Raw genomic sequence first — 19,394 nt, 5'->3', positions numbered from 1 at the left:
CGAAAAAGACAATGGAAGATAATTTGCATACGAAAAGATAAAGAAAATAGGCCACGCCCATTAAAAAGACAATAGAAATTAATATGCATATTTGAAAAATCTAAGAAAATAGGCCACGCCCATTTAAAAGACGTAAATTAATATGCATATTTGAAAAGATAAAGGAAATAGGCCACGCCCATTTAAAAGACAATAGAAATTAATATGCATATTTGAAAGGATAAAGAAAATAGGCCACGCCCATTTAAAAGACAATAGAAATTAATATCTGCATATTTGAAAAGATAAAGAAAATAGGCCACGGCCTTTTTTAACAGGCAATAGAAATTAGTATGCATATTTGAAAAGATAAAGAAAATAGGCCACGCCCATTTAAAAGACAATAGAAATTAATATGCATATGCGAAAAATCTAAGAAAATAGGCCACGCCCATTTAAAAGACAATGGAAATTAGGATGCATATTTGAAAAGATAAAGAAAATAGGCCACGCCCATTTAAAAGACAATAGAAGTTAATATCTGCATGTTTGAAAGATAAAGAAAATAGGCCACGCCCTTTTTTAACAGGCAATAGAAATTAATATGCATGTTTAAAAAGATAATGAAAATAGGCCACGACCATTTAAAAGACAATAGAAATTAATATGCATATTTGAAAAGATAAAGAAAATAGGCCACGCCCATTTAAAAGACAATAAAAATTAATATGCACGTTTAAAAAGATAATGAAAATAGGCCAAGCCCATTTAGAAGACAATAGAAGCTTATTTGCATACGAAAAAAGACAATGGAAGCTAATTTGCATACGAAACAAGACAATGGAAGCTTATTTGCATACGAAAAGATAAAGAAAATAGACCACGCCCATTTAAAAGACAATAGAAATTAATATGCATATTTGAAAAGTCTAAGAAAATAGGCCACGCCCATTAAAAAGACAATAGAAATTAATATGCATACTTGAAAAATCTAAGAAAATAGGCCACGCCCATTTAAAAGACAATAGAAGTTAATCTCTGCATATTTGAAAAGATAAAGAAAATAGGCCACGCCCATTTAAAAGACAATAGAAATTAATATTTGCATATTTTTAACAGACAAAGGAAAATTTAGAAGAACTTGTCGATTACAAAAATTAAGAGTTGAGAACAAACTTTAATTTTTGATTAAGAACTTGGAAGAGGTGATTCAACAATTAAAAGAGTTAGTAAAAGTTGCAAAAGTTGAATAAGAAGAACTTAGAATAGTTGAACAAGAACTTGGAAGAGGAAGAACTTGGAATATTTGTCGAAAAGACTTCGAGGGGTGTTTATACATTTGATCAAGAGTTGATAAAGAACTTGGAAGAGTTGCTTTAGAACAGCGTTTCTACTTGGAAGAGGTGATATTGGAAAAGTTGAATAAGAATTTGGAAGAGGTGATACAAAAACGAAGAGTTGATCAAGAAGAACTTAGAATAGGTGATACAACAACTGGAAGAGTTGACTAAGAACTTGGAAGAAGTGATAAATTCATAGGAAGAGTTGAACTTGGAATATTTGGGTAAAACCTGGCGACAAGACTTCGAGAGGTGATACAACATTTGGACGAGTTGATTTGGAAGTAGGAAGAGTTGAGAAAACAATTAAAGAGTTGGTAAAAGAACTTGGAAGAGTTGGTTAAGAACTTGATAGAGGTGAAAATTAGAAAGAAGTGATACAACAGTTGGAAGTATTGGAAAATAACTTGAAAGAATTTAGAATGTTTTTTGAACAGTTGAATAAGAATTTGGAAGAGGTGATACAAAAATCAAGCGTTGAAAACAGACTTTAAGAGTTGATTAAGAAGAACTTAGAACAGGTGATGCAACAACTGGAAGAGTTGACTAAGAACTTAGAAGGGGTGAATATTTGGGTAAAACCTGGCAAATTGAAAAGACGTGATAAAAACTTTGAAAGAGTTGATTTGGAACAACTGTTCTACTTGGAAGAGGTGATACAAAAATGAAGAGTAGAGAACAGACTTTAAGAGTTGATCAAGAAGAACAGGTGATACAACAACTGGAAGAGTTGACTAAGAACTTAGAAGGGGTGAATATTTGGGTAAAACCTGGCAAAATGAAAAGACTTCGAGAGGTGATACAACATTTGGAAGAGTTTATTAAGAACTTGAAGGTGAGAAAACAACTTGAAAGAGTTGGTCAAGAACAACTAGGAAGATTTGGGAATAAATATTGGAAGAGTTGATAAAACAATTAAATTAGTTGGTAAAAACTTACAAAAGTTGAGTAAGAGAACTTGGAATAATTGATTGAGAACAACTTTTCTACTTGGAAGAGTTGGTTAAAGAACTTGAAGAGTCGACTAAGAACTTGGAAGAGTTGAATAATAATTAAAAGAGTTGAGGATTGTTGATTAATTGTTGATTATGAACTTGGACTATTTGTGGAAAAGACTTCGAGAGGCAATAAAACATTTGAAAGAGTTGGTTAAGAACTTGGAAGAGGTGACACAACAATTGTTCTACTGTTGAAAGAATTTAGGAAAAACTTTGAACAGTTGAATAATAACTTTGAAGAATAAAACAGTTAGAAGAGTTGATTAAGATCTTGGAAGACTTTAGAAAACAACTTGGAAGAATTTGGAAGAGGTGATAAATAAAATGAAGCGTTGAAAACAGACTTTAAGAGTTGATTAAGAAGATTTTAGAACAGGTGATACAACAACTAAGAGTTGACTAGGAACTTTGAAGAGGTGATAAAACATTTGAAAGAGTTGATTAAGAACTTGGAGTTGAGATAACCAACTTGGAAGAGTTGAATAACAACTTTGAAGAGGTGATACAACATTTGGAAGAGTTTATTAAGAACTTGAAGGTGAGAAAACAACTTGAAAGAGTTGGTCAAGAACAACTAGGAAGATTTGGGAATAAATATTGGAAGAGTTGATAAAACAATTAAATTAGTTGGTAAAAACTTACAAAAGTTGAGTAAGAGAACTTGGAATAATTGATTGAGAACAACTTTTCTACTTGGAAGAGTTGGTAAAGAACTTGAAGAGTTGAATAATAATTAAAAGAGTTGAGGATTGTTGATTAATTGTTGATTATGAACTTGGACTATTTGTGGAAAAGACTTCGAGAGGCAATAAAACATTTGAAAGAGTTGGTTAAGAACTTGGAAGAGGTGACACAACAATTGTTCTACTGTTGAAAGAATTTAGGAAAAACTTTGAACAGTTGAATAATAACTTTGAAGAATAAAACAGTTGGAAGAGTTGATTAAGATCTTGGAAGACTTTAGAAAACAACTTGGAAGAATTTGGAAGAGGTGATAAATAAAATGAAGCGTTGAAAACAGACTTTAAGAGTTGATTAAGAAGATTTTAGACCAGGTGATACAACAACTAAGAGTTGACTAGGAACTTTGAAGAGGTGATAAAACATTTGAAAGAGTTGATTAAGAACTTGGAGTTGATTAAGAACTTGGAGTTGAGATAACCAACTTGGAAGAGTTGAATAACAACTTTGAAGAGGTGATAAATGAAAAGACTTCGAGAGGTGATACAACATTTGGAAGAGTTTATTAAGAACTTGAAGGTGAGAAAACAACTTGAAAGAGTTGGTCAAGAACAACTAGGAAGATTTGGGAATAAATATTGGAAGAGTTGATAAAACAATTAAATTAGTTGGTAAAAACTTACAAAAGTTGAGTAAGAAAACTTGGAATAATTGATTGAGAACAACTTTTCTACTTGGAAGAGTTGGTTAAGAACTTGAAGAGTCGATTAAGAACTTGGAAGAGTTGAATAATAATTAAAAGAGTTGAGGATTTTGATTAATTGTTGATTATGAACTTGGACTATTTGTGGAAAAGACTTCGAGAGGCAATAAAACATTTGAAAGAGTTGGTTAAGAACTTGGAATAGGTGACACAACAATTGTTCTACTGTTGAAAGAATTTAGGAAAAACTTTGAACAGTTGAATAATAACTTTGAAGAATAAAACAGTGGAAGAGTTGATTAAGATCTTGGAAGACTTTAGAAAACAACTTGGAAGAATTGGAAGAGGTGATAAATAAAATGAAGCGTTGAAAACAGACTTTAAGAGTTGATTAAGAAGAACTTAGACCAGGTGATACAACAACTAAGAGTTGACTGGGAACTTTGAAGAGGTGATAAAACATTTGAAAGAGTTGATTAAGAACTTGGAGTTGAGATAACCAACTTGGAAGAGTTGAATAACAACTTTGAAGAGGTGATAAAACAGTTGGAAAAGTTGATTAAGATCTTGGATGAGTTTAGAAAACAACTTGGAAGAGTTGAGTAAGAACCTGGAACAGTTGGTCAAGAATAATCAAATCACAAGAATGTCGAAAAAATTTGGATATTTCAGAACATTTTGAAGAGTTGATTTAGAACTTGGAAGAGTTGAGGAAAAACTTGGATGAGTTAACAAAGAAAAAAACATGGTAGAGTTGATTAAGAACTTGGAAATTTGTTAGGAGTTGATAGGTTTGAAGGAAGAAACTCAAATGAGTTGAACAAAAACTTAAGACTCACAGAACCCTTAGTAGATACTTTCGGGAAGACTTGGTAGATACTTTTGGGGACGATTTTTTGGAGTGAGAAATAGGATAAAGGATAGCTGTGATAAAGGTTTGCACTCAGGACCGTCGGCCTGGGGCCGCATATGCTCCGTTCCATGTTGTGCGTGTGGCGTGATTTTTCAAGAAAGTTTGTTCATACTCACATGTCCAAATGTAGCTGCAGCTGAAGTTTACTCTGTAGTGTCGTTGTTCAATGATGTGGCGAAGTTAGTAAATACATTTGTTATAATACTCACAGGTTCAATGTAGCTATGAATGAAGTTCCATCTGAAGTGTCCTCATCCAAAGAAGTTCCAATTAGTAAACCCAACACCAGCTTAACTAATCGTTTGGAATGATCAGTTGTTTAATATTAATATGTCTCAAAGATAACGGGTACCAGAACCAATTTGTAACAAATCAAAAGTTTGAAAGAGTTGAAAAAACAAAAATGAAGTAAAACGAGTCGGAAAAAAACAAACACTTAAAAGAGTTCAATGATAATTTGGCTCTTAAAGGCAGTGGACACTATTGGTAATTGTCAAAGACTAACCTTCACAGTTAGTGTATCTCAACATATGCATAAAATAACTAACCTGTGAAAATTTGAGCTCAATCGGTCATCGAATTTGCGAGACAACAATGAAAGAAAAAACACCCTTGTCACACGAAGTTGTGTGCGTTTAGATGGTTGATTTCGAGACCTCAAGTTCTAAATCTGAGGTCTTGAAATAAAATTCGTGAAAAATTACTTCTTTCTTGAAAACTATGGCACTTCAGAGGGAGCTGTTTCTCACAATGTTTTATACCAACAACCTCTCCTCATTACTCGTCACCAAGAAAGGTTTTATGCTAACAATTATTTTGAGTAATTACCAATAGTGTCCACTGCCTTTAAAAACTTAGGTGGACATCTACGAATGGCTTAAAAAGAAAACTACTCAAATAAGGGAGATATCTGCTAAAATACGAAACATGAAAAACGATTAATAGATTGCATGTTTTAAAGTACAACACCAATATGGGAGTGGGCTGGTAATAAAGGCTGGGATGCCCTAATTAGACAAAGGAAAACTTAAAAGATTATCCAGGATTGTCTGATTGCCACTTTTGGAAAAATACTTGGCAAATGATTTTGGGTAAATTTAGTAACATCTTAATTTTGGAGGAACGACACAACATGAGTTTGATAAAATCGCAAGGCTGTAGTCTTGTGGAATTTTTGGCGATAATTTGAGCAAAATTTGATCAAAACGCAAGGCAATAGTCTTGTGGAACTTTTGGGCAAAATTTGAGCAGAATTTGATAAAAACGCAAGTCTTATAGTCTTGAGGAATTATTGGGCACAATCTGAGAAAAATTTGATAAATATTATTAAGGCCTCGCCTAAGAACTGACACTGTTGGCTTTGGTGCTGTGTCATGGATGCCAATCGTTCCTTTGTAGATGCCACCTCACAGTTGGTTCACATGTAAAACAAAGCAAATATTCTTGCATTAGTCTTGTTTTAATAATCTGATTGAACAGAGTAAGATTGTAGGGCAATCTTATAGTTAAGTAGACCTATACAAGCAATATATTTCAGTTTCAAATTTGGCCTATTCATCCTGGTAAGGTTCGTCTAAAACAGGGCTACCACGTGAAGGTCCCAGGATACCTGCCCCACACGGTTTCCAGATCATCAGGGCCTTTGCACCGCCCGAAGGCGGGTCCGGTCCGCCATCCCAAAAGAAGGGACAGTCCCCTACTGTACTAGCGCGGTCCCTAGTTGGAAAGAACTTAGGGACTACTTCCGTTGGTCAACCATTTGTGATTACACCGGCACCATCCTAGCAGATGAGGAGCCCGAATGCACCTTTAAGATCAACCACTCAGTGGAGCGAGCCGGAAGTAGGACCCCACATGCCACGTGCACGTGTCCAGGTCCCTTTAGTTTTATTCCGCAGGCACCACCATTTCGATCCGCACGCACCACTCGTTCCGCAGGCACCACCAAGTTAGCGCACAAAAAAACGCGTATATGCTTGTTTGCTTGCAAGGGTGTACTTAGGTACAAGATAGTGAGCTACCAAAACAACCCACTACATGTAAAGCATCAAATATCAACACATGTAAAGCTCGGTTGATACTTCCTGCAATACCAAATAATTGACAAATGATTTCGGTAAACATAACATGAGTTTGGAGCTTTCCACATCACAACCAACTGGATGACCAATCCAAACAAAGTCAAGCCTTGGATAAAATTGTCTGTATACAATTGGGTAGGACAGTTTAAGAGAATTTAAGCACAAAGCAGCTCACAAACATTTGGCTGTTTGAAAATCAGTAAGATGAAAAGTTTTAAGGGACTGGAGAGAGTGTGCTTTTGGGTTGATCAAAAACTTGCAAGAGTTTAATTAAGATAACATGGAAGAAAAGACTTGGGTAAAAAACTAAAAATTGAAAGAGAGTTAAAAAAAAGTGGCCAGCCTGATGTTAGAACAGTTAGTCCTAAAAAGAAACGGTAAAGGGGTGGCTTAAAGGCCTCGATAACGAATATGAAAGCATTACAATGCACGCCAACGATTGGTTGAATAAATTTCTATGCGTTGTTATCTTTATTGCTGCAGTGTGACTGGCCCTTTAGAATGAAAGAAAGGCTTACATTATACACTCCAGTTCCTTGTGACTTAATACTTGGACAAGCTGTGCCTGTGCGGATGACCTGCAGCAACTGTAGCAGTACTGTGCCGTCACATGGATAACCTGCAGTGGTAAAGAATGTAGTATTGAGTTAACTTTTCAGCAAAATATGAAACATGCAAATCGATATAGACTGCATGATATTAATTACCTTACCAATATGGCAATCAGTCACTCAGGAGAAAAAGTTTAATAAAGCTGGGTTGCCCTAATGAGACAAACATAAACTTTTGGATTACATGCAGGGTAGTCTGAGTATAAAGTTAGTTAACTTGTCAATAAAGCGTCCATTACAAACAAAAAGTGCTTGGTCATAACATGATAATAACAGAAAGAGTTGGGGGAGCAGGTATTGCCCCCGTTGGTCCCCCTCCCTTGATTATACTGTCAATTTGAAAACAAAATCAATTTTAAAGAAGAATGTAAAGAGATCATTGGATTTTCAATTTTATTAATGGTACAAATTCAAGTTCACATTGTGTAGATGTATGGGATCAAACTTCAAGACTTGCCCATTGAAGATAATAGTTGCTGTCACATGAATGGCCTAAAGTGGTTTGAGTGAAATGAGTTTCTAAATAGCACAACCTTTACAGTCACATGGACAGCTTGCAGTGCGTTCCTAGACAAGTCCTAAATTGTTAGACTTTCGTTGTCCTCTGTGCATGCAGCATTTGTGGAAAAAAAATCAATTAAAAAAAAAAAGGATCCCAAGAGAGAACAATTTATTAAACTTGAAACAAATTAGAGTTGAACTGTCATTAGATTGCATTCATTTTTAAAAGAATGGCACAAAGTTTGCTAATACTTCTCGAATGACTCAGCTCAGGAACAATTTGAAACTGAAAACAAATTTTTGTTAAGTTGCAAGTGTCCGAGGAATCGATAGGGTGAAAAAAAAAATGTGATATGACGTCTGTGCACGGGACAAGTTTTGTTTGATTAGACAAATTAAGATTAAAAATGGGATAAAACTTCAAGACTTACCCATTGAAGATAATAGTTTGCAATCAATGGATGACCTATAGTGGTTAAAGTGAAGCATTGAGTTTCTAGATAGCACAGCCTGTACAGTCACATGGATAGCCTGCAGTGAATTTCAGAATTAAGAAAACATGACATTATCAACACATTTTTAAAATTCACAAGATTGTAGTTTTAAAAGACAGTTGACAAAACATTACCAACTTGTTGTGAAAACTAAGAAATGGCACATAGGCTCTGGAAAAAATATTGTTTGAAGCTTGCATGGTGTGGAGAGATGAGAAGAAGCTATAAATAAATAGTAAACTGACGTGTACAACCATGTGTAAACCTCTTAGGGCGAGTGTTGGCTCTAAAAAGAGCCAGTTGGGTCTCGACGTTTTGAACAGTATACTTTGCTCGTCTTCAGGAGAATGCTGGACTGCTGCCGGTGGTGGAGCTTCAGTAGCACCTACCTAAGAAGCAGGCAACATCGCCAAACTACGCCTTCAAGCCGATCCTACACTACCAGACTGCACAAGCCTCACTCCAGAACAAGTCCACGACCTCCTCATCACCTGCGTCTCTGCTCCCAGCTTCAGGTGGCGAGACAAATTCTACGAACAACCTCTGGGGCCGCCATGGGATCTCCTCTATCCCCGGTCCTGGCGGATTTGTTCATGGAGGCATTTGAACTAGATACAATCGAGAATGGTGATCTTCACCCCAACCTCTGGCTCCACTGCATTGACGACACCTTGTGGTTAGGCCCCACAGCAAGACAACACCCCAAGAGTTCCCTCCATCACCTGAACAGTCACATCCACGCATCCACTTCACCATGGAACAAGAACAAAACAACACTATCTCCTTCCTCACAGACAAGTAACAAGACAATTATATGGGATTTTGAGGCATTTAACTCGACAAGATGATGGCACTCTAGCTCACACGGTACACCGCAAGCCAACACACACTGACAGATACCTTCACAACTCTTCATTCCATCATCTTCGCTTCAAGTCCGCTGTCTGCAACACCTTGGCCTGCCGGGCCTTCAACACCTGTGAGAAGGGCAGCTTGAAGCAGGAACTACACCACATCAAGACATCACCTCAACTCGACGGATACAAGACATTCAACCTCAGCAAACCCAAGACAAGCCTCAACCCAGATGAACGACCAGAGTTCAAAGGCTGCAATCACCCTCCCATCGGCCACACTTCTCACAATCTTCAACGTATCTTTAGTCAAGCTCAAGTCAAGACCTTCCACAGAGCACCAAGCAAGATTCAAGTATCACTCCATACACACAAGGAAAAGCAAGATACTCAAGACAGAGCCGTCGTTTACCATATTCCCTGTGATTGCGGTTTAGTACACATCGGGGAAACCGGCCACAACATCTCAACAAGAGTCAAAAAATGGCCAACCATGTTAATAAGGTGAAAACCCAAAGAGATATTACCTCAGTGCATGGGACCAGTTTTAATTGATGAGACAAAGTAAAGTTCAAATTGAATAGATATGGATAAAACTTTAAGACTAACCCATTGAAGATAATATTTGCCTCACAGTGAACTACAGTGGTTGGAATGAAGCATCGAGTTTCTAGATAGAACAACCTTTAAGCTACAGTCACGTGGATAGCATGCAGTGGATTTTTAGACATGTTCCAAGTTGTTAGACTTTCATCATCGGTGCAGGCAGCAGCTAACTCTGTCAAAGAACAACCAGCCTTGCAAAAGAGACAGAATTAAGAAATACATGACATTATTAAAAAGCACAAAATTGATTAGTTTTTGAAAAATAAGAAATGGCACATAGGCTTTGAAAATAAGTAAGGATCGAAAAACACTAGGTTATGCAGTTTCAAGGGGCTGGGCAGCTAAAAACTTATTTTTTTCAGAGTTGGGGGGCGGGGAGCCATGGCCCCCGTGATAAGCCCTTGTTCTTTGACAAGTTTGAAGAAGAAAAACAAACTAATTTTAAAAGAAGGATCGCAAGAGAGTACACTATTTTTTTTACATTTGAAACAAATGAGAGTTGAACTACCATTAGATTGTTATTTTGTTTAAAAGGCAGTGGACACTGTTGGTAATTTCTCAAAATAGTTATCATCAGAAAACCTTTCTTGACTACAAGTAACGGGGAGAGGTTAATAGTATAAAACATTGTGATAAACAGCTCCCTCTGAAGTGACGTAGTTTTCGAGAAAGAAGTAATTTTCCACGAATTTGATTTCGAGACCTCAAAAATTTACACAAAATCACAAATTTGATTTTGAGACCTAAACAATTTACACTAAATCAGTATGTGAACAATTACACATAAAAAACAATACATTTTAGTTGCAAGTGTCCGAGGACTGGATCAGGTAACAAAGCACCAAAGAGATATGACCTTAGTGAACGTGACAAGCTTTGTTGTTTGATGTGACAAGTTAAAGCTCAAATTTAGTAGATATGGATAAAACTTACCCATTGCAGATAATAGTTGCTGTCACATGAATGAACTACAGTGTTTGGAGTTAAGCAGGAAGTTTCTATATCACAACCTTTATAGCAACTTGGGTAGCCTGCAGTGAATTCCTATACATTTTCCAAGGTGTTCAACTTTCATCATCTGTGCAGGCAGCCAACTCTGTCAAAGAAACAACCAGCATGGCAACAGAGACAGAATCAAGACATATACATGAAAGTATCAAGCACATTATTCAAAATCACAAGAATGGTTTGTTTTTTTAAAGACAGTTGACTAAACTGTACCAACATGTTGTTGAAATTAAGAAATGGCACATTTGCTCTGGAAAACTATTTAAGGATTGAAATCACAAGGTTAAGAAGTTTCAGGGGACTGGGCAGCTTCAGCTTTTTACATCTAGGGTTGTCTGATTATTAGGTTTGTTAACCTCTCAATCTGGCGCCAATTTCAAATATAAAATGTAACAATCCTAACTTAACAAAAAACCTTGGTTTTCAGAGTTGTTAGGGGGAGGCAAGCCCCCCTGATCGGCCATTGATTATATTGACAAATTGAACAAAAAATATAATTAAAAGAGAAGGATCCCAAGAAAGAACAATTTATTAAACTCGAAACAAATGGATCTTGAACTGTTATTAGATTTGCAATCTTTCTAAAAGAATGGCACTAACTTTGGTAATGTTGCATGAATGACACAAAGTCAGCCTGGGAACAATTTAAAGGTTACAAAAACATTTGTTTAGTTACCAGTGTCCCAGGACTTGATAAGGTAAAAAAACTAGAGATATCTAACCCCAGTAAACAGGACAAGTTTCGTTTGATGAGGCGAAGTAAAGTTCAAATTTAGTAGACATTGGATAAAAACTTTAAGACTTGCCAATTGAAGATAATGGTCCCTGTCACATGGATGAACTACAGTGGTTAAAGTGAAGCGTTGAGTTTCTAGATAGCACAACCTTTACAGTCACATGGATAGCCTGCAGTGAGTTTTTAGACATGTTCCAAGTTGTTAGACTTTCATCATCTGTGCAGGCAGCAGCAAACTCTGTCAAAGAAACAACCAGCCTGGCAACAGGGACAGAATAAAGAAATACGTGACAATATTAAAATCACAAGATTGGTAAGTTTTTGAAAGACAGTTGACAACACTGCACCAACCTGTCTTTGTGAAAACTAAGAAATGGCACATTTGCTCTGAAAGAAATTATTTAAGGATTGAAAAACACAAGGTTAAGAAGTTTCAAATGACTGGACAGCTTTAGCTTTTAACATTTAGGGTTGTCTGATTATTAAGTGTGTTTAAAGAAACATGTTGCATTGGATCAGTGGAATTGATCTTTAAAAAGCGTTTGAAACTGTATGTTATGAAATGCATATGGTTAAATAGATAATTCTAAAGTAGAATACAATAATCCACACAAAAACGCCTTGAATTTGCACGGTTTTCCTTTTATGTTTTGGTTGCAAACAAACACGGTTGGCCAAAGTTTCAATGGAATGGGCAGCATAAGCTTTTTACATCTAGGGTTGTTGATTATTATGTTTGTAAACCTCTCAATCTGGCATCTATTTCAATTTTGTTTTTTACATACCTAACTTAATAAAAACACGATGGAGAGAGATATGGCCTGTGTATGGGGACAAGTTTTGTTTGACTAGACAAATCAAAGTTCAATTTAAGTTGACATGGGATAAACCTTCAAGACTTACCCATTGAAGATAATAGTTGAAGTGAAGCAGTGAGTATACAAATGGGTGACTTGCCATGGTTGGAGTGGAGCAGTAACTGTTCTGTCACAAGGATAACCTGCAGTGGTAAGAATGTAAGAATTGACTTCTCTAATCAGCAAGATATGAAACATGCAAGTTTTTGGATTGTATGTTTCAAGAATAACAACATTATGGCATCAAAGGGAACACAGTTTTAAAAAGCTGGTATGACCTAAACAGGCAAAAGGAAAACAAAATTATATTTTAGATTTTTTTTGGGGGAGGGGAGGGGTGGTCCTGTTCCCTCCCTTGATTATTTTGTCAATTAATCAGAAATTAAAGAAGAATCCCAAGAGATCATTGAATTTGAAAATTCTTTTAAAGAATTGCACAAACTTTGCTAAATTATTTCATGATTGACACAAAATCAGCTTAGGACCAATTTTTAAGTGAAACAAATTTTTCAATTTAGTGTCCGAGAACTAGATGGTAAAAACCAACAGAGAGATATGACCTCAGTGCACAAGACAATTTTTGTATGATGAGACAAAGTAAAGTAGATATGGGATCAAACTTCAAGACTTACCCTTTGAAGACAATAGTTGTTGACCTACAGTGTTCGTAGTGAAGCATTGAGTTCCTAGATATCACAACCTTTACATGGATAGCCTGCAGTGAATTTCTAGACATGTTCCAAGTTGTTAGGCTTTCATCATCTGTGTAGGCAGCAGCCAACTCCTAGAAACAACCAGCATGGCAAACAGAGATAGAATAAAAAAATACACGACATGACATAAAGGAACACGTTGCCTTGGATCAGTCGAGTTGGTCTTTAAAAAGCGTTTGAAATGCGTTTGTTATAAAATGCATATGGTTAGAAAGACATTTTAAAAGAGGAATATTAGGATCCACACAAACATGCCTCAAAATTGCACGGTTTTCTTAATACGTCGTGGGGAAACATGGTCAGCCATTTTGTGGGGTCAACATTTTGACATAAAATGGCTAACCGTGTTAGTTCGCGACGTAAAAGGAAAAAACTTGCAATTTTAAAAGTAGAATATAATGATCCACACAAGTATCACTCGGAATTGCGTGGTTTTCCTTTCCTTGTCGACTAACACGGTCGGCCATTTGTAGGAGTAAACATTTTTACAAACGGTTTCCAATGCTTTTCAAAGACCAACTCGACTGACCCAAGGCAACGTGTTCCTTGAACAACTATATTATATTATTGGTAAGTTTGTAAAGACAAATTTTTGAGGATTAAAAATGTAATATGGTGTAGGCCCTAACATTAGCTTTTGAGAGTTGCGCAGGCACTGGGATACAGTTTGTGAGTTGAAAAAAAATCATGAGGTTGTCTGTGAGAAATGGGCCATCATGCGTGGTGAAAATTAAAGATCACAACATCAGCGTGTAAAACCTTTTCCAGCTAAAACTTCAGTAAATTGGCAAGTTTATAGGAATAGACATCATGAGCCACCAGGAACATATACAGCACAATATAGGCTATAATTTGAACAACTAAAATCAATTCAGTTTTTAAATAACAGGTTGGCAAGAGAATTAACAAAAATTGAACTCCAGAACAAATTGTTTTTATTTAAGGTTTTTTAAATTTTGTAAATAGGCCTTATAACGAACGAATAAAGGAAAAAGACCTCACCTGAAAGACAGTGCCATTATGTATTTCCACTGGAAAAAAAACGTATGGACAATTAAATTTTTGGAGGCTTTACAAACAGCAGAAAACAACAATTCTTTTATAAAATCGACTTAAAATTTAACAAGAAAGAACATGAACCAATTGAACCTAGCGCCCGAATGCAATCGTTGCTTACCTAGCTATGCTATTTTACAGACTTTAAAAAATTTTCGATCAAAAAAAAAAATACCACAGAGATGCAAACACTTAATTCCGTAAAAAAAGCAGCACGCAGCATTCGCGATGTTAAACAAACTTTATCTAACGAACGACGTGCACTGTCATTGAAGACAGAAAAAAACTCATCGCGGTGAACGTTTGCCGCTGCACACACACACACACACATGTGAAGCCTGAAAAAGCGGCTGAACCAATTTCTACAAGAAACTCTAGAATGTATGCGGTATAAGGTGCCTTGCTACACGTGACGTCATAGTAGGCAAATCCTATGTCAGAAGGCACTAAACAACTTGAAGTGTGAAATTTCAGAAAATACATTTGCTTGGGAAAGTTTTTGAAGGTTTAAAAACGTTTGGTCAAGAAGTTTAGAGGGACCGGCTACGTAGTTTTGGAAACATAATGGATGGTATAAAATTGGCATTTGGGATACAGATTGAGAGTTTAACAAAATCAATATGTTGGCAAGTCTAGGGCTACATGCAATGGGAAAATAAAAGATTACATTAGCCGCTTCTGAACAATTTGGGTGCTAAATATCAGTACATCAGCAATATTGTGAGAAATAGACATCATGAGCCTAAAAAACAACCATTTTATTAATATAGCAGAACATCCGTAATAAATTGAACATAGATTGTCTGGATACAAATGAGCAAACAAACAAAATCAAATTAAATTGCAATTTTTTTTAAATGTGCATAAAATAACAAACCTGTGAAAATTTAAGCTCAATTGGTCGTCGAAGTTGCGAGATAATAATGAAAGAAAAAACACCATTGTCACACTAAGTTGTGTGCTTTCAGATGCTTGATTTTGAGACCTCAAAATCTAATTCTGGGGTCTCGAAATAAAATTCGTGGAAAATTACTTCCTTCTCGAAAACCATGTCGCTTCAGAGGGAGCCTTTTCTCACAATGTTTTATACTATCAACAGCTCCCCATTACTATTACACCAAGTAAGGTTTTATGCCTACATTCGATTAAATTAAATTAAATAAAATAATACGGTTATTCCATACACTTGTTGAAACAAAAAAACATTGTGAGCATTAAAGACACGGACACTTTTGGTAATTGTCAAAGACCAGGGGTGCGTTCTACTTGCGCAAACGACTCAAAACTGCTCACGCAAACGTTATCTTTGGAACAATTGGTGCGCATTACGTCAATATGGCGGCGCCCTCAAATGAAGATGGCGCGCACCGAACGTAGTATTTTTTTAAAACTGCTCGCCAACACCTCAGAAGTATGTTCTCCTTAAGTTGCCAACGTTCGCCAACGGTGGCAGCACACAACTCGTTTCACTTGAAATTGTTGGCGAACGTGCGCAACTGTTGTCAACGTTCGCCCGAGTGGAACGCAACCCAGTCTTCTCACTTGGTGTATCTCAACATATGCATGAATTATCAAACCTGTGGGAATTTGAGCTCAATTGGTCGTCGAAATAGCGAAATAATAATGGAAGGAAAAACACTGTTGTCACACAAGTTGTGTGCTTTCAAATGCTTGATTGCGAGACCTCAAATTCTAAATCTGAGGCCTCAAAATCAAAATCATGGAAAAATTACTTCTTTCTTGAAAACTACATCATTTCAGAGGGAGCCAGCGGCACACTGTTTTACACTGTCCACATCTCCCCATTACTCGATACCAAGTAAGGTTTTATGCTTAAAATTATTTTGAGTATTTAACAATAGTGTCCACTGCCTTTAAACAGTACATGAAAATGTATCAAAATCTAGAGCGCATTAAATTATAGAGAAACAATATAATTTCAAAGCAAATATTAAATTAATAACTAGGAATTAACTATGTACAAGAGAGGAGCGAGGGCATGAGGCTGTGAGAATAAGCCGAGGCTTGTAGACAACAGCCTTTATACAGACAGACTAACAAACAAACAAAAAGCGAAGAAGAAACAAGGACAAGACAAACACACAATGACAATACAAAACGCTGACGACAAAATACAAAGAATATAAAACCAGGCTTACTGAAGACGACAAATGTAAATAGATAAGTGGAGAGAAAAGCAATGTTACATAGTGGGAGAGGAGGACTCCTTTGTATGCTAATAATTATTTTGAGTACTTACCATTAGTGTCCACTTCCTTTAAAAACTCTTCAGGTACTGAACGATTTGCGCAGTATTAGCCCAGGGAACCTTAACAGAGAAAGCACAACATCAGTTTTAAGACAGTTTCAGCGAAGAAAAATATTCAGCAAATTTTGATAGATTGGTCAACATGTTTTGGTGAAATGTCTAAAGATGGTGTAAACATTGGTTTTTGAGAGTTGGGCCAGCACTTTGATGCAGTTTGATAGTTGAAAAAAAAATCATAAGGTTGGCAAGGATTGAGGGATGGCACAACATGCGTGGGGAAAATAAATATTACAACATCCACTTGTGAACAATTTGAGAGCTGAAATATCAATGCAATGGCAATTTTTTGAGGAAGAGCAAGAAATAGGTTATCCAATCCTAGTGTACAGTATTTTTGTATTTTAGTCTTTGGTTATTTGGTATTGAAATGGTACCTAAAAACTTTTCTTGATTACAAGTAATGGGGAGAGGTTGATAGTATAAAACATTGTGAGAAACGGCTCCCTCTGAAGTGACGTAGGGAAAAGTTTCCATATGGCACCACCACTTTTTCAATCGAAATGAAATAATATAGTATCTCATTCACCTCAATGCGTTATTCCTTTTTGAAAAAATTAGTGAAAAAGTGGTGGCGCCATACAGAAAGTTATCCTGACGTAGTTTTCGAGAATTTCAGAAAGAAGTAATTTTGATTTTGAGACCTCAGATTTAGAATTTGAGGCCTCAAAATCACTTGGTGTATCTCAACATATGCATGAATTATCAAACCTGTGGGAATTTGAGCTCAATTGGTCGTCGAAATAGCGAAATAATAATGGAAGGAAAAACACTGTTGTCACACAAGTTGTGTGCTTTCAAATGCTTGATTGCGAGACCTCAAATTCTAAATCTGAGGTCTCGAAATCAAATTCGTAGAAAATTACTTCTTTCTCAAAAACTACGTTACTTCAGAGGGATCCGTTTCTCACAGTTTTTTAAACCATCAACAGCTCCCCATTTCTCGTAATAAGGTTTTATGCTAATAATTATTTTGAGTAATTACCAATATTATTAGTGTCCACTGCCTTTAATGCATCTCGGAAACAGAATTTTCAATCAAAACAAAATGTGCTCTGTTCAAAAATATACTTGATGATTTGTGGATAAGATCGACTCAAGAAACTTACGGTTGTGACTTTGGTACGAAGTGACTTGGGTTCGAAGTGACTTCATGTTGGGCGTGGGGTGCGTCAATAGCTCCATGGTCAACTGTATGCTGCAACACTGGCACTGAAGATGTTCGCGCCTGCACCGATGATGTCCCGATTGTGGAGTCTCTGTGCAGTACTGAACAGCCAGATGATACAGCTAACTCTAATAACACAGGACAAAAAACATTGCCTCAAGAAATTGCTGCTGTTCGTGACTGTTGTCAAAAGGAGCCATTGAGAATTCAATTTTTTTGAACCAAAGTACACTAAAATTCGCTTTTTGCAGGACAACTAAAAGCTGTACGCCTTGAAGCTGCAACAAAGAAATACTTGAAAACCCCAACGGCATCGAACTCGTTCTCAACACGTGCAAAAAAAATGTATTCTCAGTGCAGGACGTGATTATTCAAACTCACTCTCAACTATCGCGACCCCTCGCTCCCTCCCCTCACCGAGCTGTAGCGATCCGCGTTTCTGGCCCGATTTTCTACCGCCAGTTGGGCGCGTATTCAGAAAATTAGGGAAAATAGAACCCATGCAGTTAAAGGCGTTGGAATTTTGGCCTCACAGCCCTTCTGCACATGTGTATCAACACTTCGTCAAGTTTTCCAATTGGCACCCCTCATAACCAAAGTGAGGCCGTGTCCGAAACGACGACTTCGGCTACAGCTCTACGTCTAGATCAGCGCGTCTACCAGTGTTGAAGAATAGGCAGACGCGCGCGATCTAGCCGTAGCTGTAGCCGAAGTCGTCGTTTCGGACTCGGCCTGACTTTGTGCCGGTATGCCTTTTTGGTATTAAATTCACCCTCCGCACATACCAATGTATATATGTATAGAGAGTAAAATGGGGGAAAAAATGCATACCATAAATCCACTTTAGTTATGAAGGGTCCCAATTAGAAAACTTGACGAGGTGTCAATACACATACTATTGTGCAGAAGGTGAATTAAACACAAAAAGCGTACCATAAAGTCACTCCAGTAATGAGGGGTGCCAACTGGAAAACATGCATAGTCTCTACATTCATATGTACGAAGAGTAAAAAGAACACAAAAAGTCATACCATTAAAGAGTGTCAAGTAAAATGGTAACAAAAAGGTTCAAATCCCCAGCCGTGACACTTGTGTCCTTTAGCAAGATACTTAACCATTGCTTCGTCCTTCGGATGGGACGCTAAGCCGTTGGCCCCATGTATTATGTAACGCATGTAAAAGAACCTCAGTGCACTTATCAAAAAGAGAAGGGGTTACCACAGCACCTTGTTAAACACTTCATGGTGCTACAAATTAGTTCTCATAATTCATACCTAGTCCCACATAATTATAATACTGTATAGTCCCATACCTAGTCCCAGGTAATACTGTATGTTACAGCGCAAGGAGTGTCACTGAGTGACGGACATATATGCTATATAAGAAGCCGCTATTATTATTATTATTTTTATACCATAAAGGAACTTTGCTTATGAGGGGTGACATTTGGAAAACTTGAAGAAGTGTTTTTACTCATACAGAGAGTAAAATGAATAAAAGGCAACTGGAACCCTTGATGAAGAGTCTATACTAATATGTACAGTAATAAAAATGAATCCAAAGGGCATACCATGAAGTCACTTTGGTTATGAGGGCTGCCAATTGGCAAACTTCACATTTCTATACTCATTTGTACTTAGGGTACAATACATACACACAGGCATTACATAAAGTCACTTTAGCTATGAGGGGTGCAAGTGTAGGTAAGTAAAGAGAGTGAAATTATAACATATGGACCCCTTGGACACACGTCACACACGGCGACTCTG

At 36.7% G+C, this 19,394-nt stretch overlaps 2 long non-coding RNA genes across 2 annotated transcripts; both read right to left on the bottom strand.

Moving 5' to 3' along the window:
* Positions 1-8,278: 8,278 nt before the first annotated feature.
* LOC117307458 lies at positions 8,279-10,829 on the bottom strand. The gene is made up of 3 exons (XR_004521098.1): positions 10,695-10,829; positions 9,765-9,952; positions 8,279-8,338 (listed from the first exon to the last, which is right to left on the bottom strand). It is a non-coding gene; the product is annotated as an uncharacterized LOC117307458 (long non-coding RNA).
* A 498-nt stretch (positions 10,830-11,327) lies between these two features.
* Positions 11,328-17,795, bottom strand: LOC117307457. Its single transcript, XR_004521097.1, has 6 exons — positions 17,567-17,795; positions 16,392-16,460; positions 14,078-14,106; positions 12,995-13,146; positions 12,409-12,505; positions 11,328-11,763 (listed from the first exon to the last, which is right to left on the bottom strand). It is a non-coding gene; the product is annotated as an uncharacterized LOC117307457 (long non-coding RNA).
* Between the last annotated feature and the right edge of the window lie 1,599 nt (positions 17,796-19,394).

The sequence above is a fragment of the Asterias rubens genome, chromosome 2, assembly GCF_902459465.1.
Source record: "Asterias rubens chromosome 2, eAstRub1.3, whole genome shotgun sequence".
Classification (NCBI taxonomy): Eukaryota; Metazoa; Echinodermata; class Asteroidea; order Forcipulatida; family Asteriidae; genus Asterias; species Asterias rubens.
This window is presented reverse-complemented; position numbering and strand designations above follow the sequence as displayed.